We start from the raw sequence: 4,856 nt of genomic DNA on the forward strand, positions 1-4,856 counted from the left end.
TAAGATTAAAGTGGTGAAATAGAAGATGGTCTACGACCACTTGTTATTATTTTCTGCATCCTTAACTTTGCCAAGGTTTGAGGAGAAGTCAGAGTCTTTCCTGAGTCATTTCTGCAGCATTCTGTCAGAGACAATTGTGTGCAAATGATCTCAAAGGAGATTAGGAATGTGCAAAATTTAAGCTTGCTTATCATGCCAAATATAGGTGGTGTAGCAAATGAACTAAGCAAAGCACAGGACAGCACAGCCCTCAACAGGTGGGCTGAAGAGTGGAGTTTAAGGTTGCTACAGTGTGTGAGGTCATGAACTTGATATGTGAAATTGTACAAATATGCACATACTTAGCGAAGAGAATATTTAACGAAATGGAATAATGGTGGGTAGTTATTAAATATACAGGCAAAAAGTTCTAAAGGGAGATAAAGATATTTTATATTAAATGGTTGCAATTGAGTGCTTTTAATTTGTCCTCTAAATCAAATAACCTTTTAACTTTAATTAAAAAAACCCAAAACATTAAAAAGGTTTTATAGCAAACTCTCCAGGCTAATGATAAACTGGGACAAGATGGTTGCAGTGGATAAGGATGTCTAAACAATTCTGCAGAACCTACTTCGGGTTGAGTAAAATCTGCTAATGGGTGCTCAGGGCTGGTACCAGCCTAGTGAGTGGCTCTGAGTGCCTGTGCTCTGCAGTCCTCAGGTATCTCTGCTTTGAAAGGACTTTATTAATTTGAGAACAGCATCCTGGATAGGGGCAGAGACGACTCCTTAGTCCTGTTGTGTACTTGAGTAAGTCCTTCAGGAGACTTTGCCTAAATCTAGCCCACATGGTGTTTTATATGTGTGTGTTATTTTCTGTAACACTCTAGTGCAGATATGCTGGAGAAGTTTTAGCTAAAAGTGCTAACCCTAACTTCTCTCAGTAAGATGCCATAGGTTACTTTGCTTGTATTTTTTTCATTCCAGAAAATACTGCATAAGTGCCTAATGGGTATATGTGTATCTAATTTGACATTCTTTTTAGGTCTAGAAGAGGAAGCCTTGCAACATGAAAAATTCCTTAGAAATCAGAAAATATTTACAATATTAAAGGAGGTGACATACAATTCATATTCATCTGAAGAAAGTTTGAGAGATGGTCTTGCATGCCAGAAGTTCCTGGAAGTGAAAATAACTGATGATGTTGCATGTCAAATCTTAGAGTTATTAAAACAAAATATACTGATGCTAGGTTCTGCTTTTTCTCTGTGCCGTGTAAAAGCAGTGCAAGGTATCATAACACTTCAGTATATTTGGAGGCAAGACACAGTATCTTCTGGGAATTACAGTATCAGAACTGGCTCTGTGCTTTATTCAAAGGTAAGAAATGGTCAGGGGCATACTGCTCCAAAGCACACTTAAGCCTGGAAGTGTGTTGCCATTTTACTGCGCTACTGCAGGCTGACTCTTGTGCTGGAATTAAAGTAAAATAAAACAAAAAAACCGCAAAGCTGGTAATTGGCTAGGATGATGATAATGTGAGCTCATCCCTCAACCTCAGGGAGGGAAGCCTGCTTAGTCATAGAGCCAGCAGTGTTCAGCCAGTGAAGCTGCCAAGTGTGAGTGTTCCTGGAGCATAGTCGTGCTGCAGCTTGAACATCTATCACTTCAGCTTAAACTATGGACTATTATTATTAGGGTGACTTACAAGACACTTTTCTGCGTTTTTTCTATATAGAAAGAAATTCTAAAAAGCTAATTTTGTGATATTTTCTTTTACCATCTAATACTGGATGTACAAAATCGTATTTTCTTGGTGGTCTCTTAGTTAGGATTTATTTATTTTTGCGTGCAATTGGGAGAACTGGGATGTTCAGTAAGCGTGTTTTGTTCAAAGTACCTTAAATCTCTTTCCTCCCCCGTAACGTCACTTTCACTATACTGGTTTTTGTGCTGCTGTAACTTCAGTTGTTCTTCAATCACTACAGTCTTCTCAAGTGACAAGGTGACTTCCCTAAGAGGCATATAACATTTCTTAGGACTCCCTTTATGGAACACACAAGTACATATTCCTTTCCTTCCTTTAGGTTATCTCTGAACTTACTTTTTTTTGTAAACTTTGCATCTTAATACTTTTGTTACATCTCTTTCCTAGATAGGTGCAGTTCTAAACTGGTCTGAGTTAAGCTTTGCAATGCTGGTGGCTTCTTATCTAGTAATGGAAAAACCAGAGCCAAAGTCCACACAAGTGGAGGTTTGGAGAGCTGTGCTAATGCAACGCTTTCTCACTAATCTGAGAGCCCTCCTTCTAAAGGTGTTCTGGATACTTGTGTGTGTGGTAGTTCCAAATCTCAGCCGCTACTGTTAAGAACAGCATCAGCTGTTTGTTTGGGTTTTTTTCTTTTCTTTTTTTTTTTTTCCTTCTTTCTTTTTTTTTTTTTTTTTTTAGAAGGGTTAAAAACAAGGACCCTTGAAGTTGTGTGCCAGCTTTTGGGCAGTTGTTATTGCGTTCTTCCTCAAAGTGTAGAAAATCTACAGCAGAGCTTCTAAAGGTTGTCTGGCAGGCTTAAATTTGATCTAGTGGTAATGTCTTCTGATACGCAGAAAAACTTGCATTCTTTTTATCAGAATTATGTGACTGATCAATACAGAAGCACACAGAAGCATCAGTGGAAGGAAAACTGTTACAAGGTTGTCTAGTTTGGAGAGAAAAATAGCTTGTGATGATTTCAGAAAGTAAGATAGTGTCAGAAGCCACTGTTAGTATTTCCTCAGGTATTGTGGTTTAGCTGTTAGCTCTGTTACATTGGTAGCAGTGCTGCAAAAAGCAAGGAGAGAGAATAACATGAATGCTCCTGAGAGGCATATAGCAACCTTTCCACCTCTACTTTTTTGCTACCAGGGATCCAGTTTCCTGCTGTAGAATGTTTTTTCCTCTCCTAATGACGTTTTGAAATAGGAAAAACTTACTTTATTAAATCCTCATTTGTGTACTGGTTGCAGTTTAGAGAGAATTTTCCGTCTCACGTGTCCGTAACTTCTCCTAGAGTTATTTTCATCCTGTTGAGAGAGGACTGGAAAATGAGCCGAGCCGTTGTGCTTAGAGGAGGGAGGAACGCCCTGGCTCCGTGATAGGGGGTGGCAGAGGTCCATGGTTTGCAGCCAGGGCGAAGGGGGAGGGAGCGTGGGGGGAACAGCTATGTAACAGCCTGAGGAAGTGAGTCACATCGCTCTGAAACACAGGCCCATGGTTCCAGTAGCACTGAAGCCAAGCTTGGCCTCTGAGGTCGAAGTTGCGTAAGTTAATTTAAACTCTTTGTCTTTTCCTCCTCATCACGCTCCCAACCCCACCTCAGTATTAAAATCTGCACTGTAGCCATATCCGTTTAGAGGAAGCTCAAGTTGCAGGACTTCAGTGTGCTGTATGCTTTTGTTTTATTAGTTCTCATTTTATAGACAGAGATAAATGGATTGCAGGTTTCATTGGAGGGGATGTGTGTGTTAGTCTTACCTACTCCACTCAAGAGAAACTTGATTTTATAGCAGAAGGGATGCAATAAGAAAAAGCTTTTAACAATTCATTAAAGTCTTTCTGAAATATATTGGCAGTGTGATTTGAAGTGGAACAGAGTGCATATTGAAAAGAGAGAGCAATAGAGACTTACACTTAATTACTTGAGTGTTAGTAGTAGTTTAAGAATTTAATTAAATTTAAAACAAAACTTCTTAAAAGGTTTTAGGTGTCCTAATAGAAATACTAGTGTACGTGCTAGCACATTAGACCTTAATCCTGCAAACTAGGCTTTTAAAGCCTAAGTTTGTGGATAGCTTTTTTTCCTGTGGAAGAGGAGGGTAGAATTGTCTGAGACTGCATGTTCTGGAAAGGCTTTCTCCTATTACATTTGTAGCTTTATACTAACAGATATTTGCTGGTGTCCAGGAGCAGCTGTAACAATCTGCCTGAACTACTTTTCCATGAGTGTGACCTGAGCAGGAGCAGTTGCTTTCAGCTGTTGAAAAAAGCATCTGAGAGGGCAGCAGGTTGAGCAGGCCCTGTCTTCAGCGCTTGGGTGCTTGGTGGGCAGTTCTTAATTGGAAAGCAGCTGTAATGATTGGGGGAGGGGGAGTGAATGATGGGCTGCCGCCTGATCCTTTCCTTCAAAACACTGAACTGAGCATCTTGCTGTGTGTTTGGCTGCAGCCTTCATGTACATGTGTGTGTTTTAAATGTCTTCGGGAAATGTGGCCTGACACTTTTTTTTTTGGCGAGTCATGAGCGGTTTTTTGTTTTGTGTTTTTGAGTTCAGATTAAAAACAGATTATTCTGGCTACAGGAAGACATACAAGTAATTGGCCAGATGAGAGGGAGTTTGAGGAAAAACCTTCAGGATGAGCTTGAGTGATTAGTCAGAAGTCTGTGTGCAATTGGGAGTTGCATCATGCAAATACAGTGTGATATCTGTTTTGTAAAACTAAGTTGTTTCGTTTTACATTCTTCTAGCAGGTCAGATCTATTATTTCTTACACGTATTATCCTGATCTTCATTTCTGTGGGAAACGGGACAGACATACACATTGTTGCTTATCACGTGAGGGTTTATATGCCAGTTATGTCTGTTGATGATTCATTGCAATTGCTTCTCTATTTCAGGACCTGTAACTAAGTGGACCCTACTGACCTCTGAACCACAAAGGATAAGAGTGAAAAGAAGTGGGAGAAGCATACGAAGAAAAAGGAAGTGGATGCACTTTCATCTGGACTTCTTTCCTGCCCTGTATTGCTAAAACTGAATGGAAAAGAGAGACTTCTGTGCCTTTCCTCCCCCAACCTCAGGGATGGGTGGATTGTAAATACGGTGTGTACAGCTGGGAGAA

Source organism: Gymnogyps californianus, chromosome 5 (assembly GCF_018139145.2).
Source record: "Gymnogyps californianus isolate 813 chromosome 5, ASM1813914v2, whole genome shotgun sequence".
Taxonomy (NCBI): Eukaryota; Metazoa; Chordata; class Aves; order Accipitriformes; family Cathartidae; genus Gymnogyps; species Gymnogyps californianus.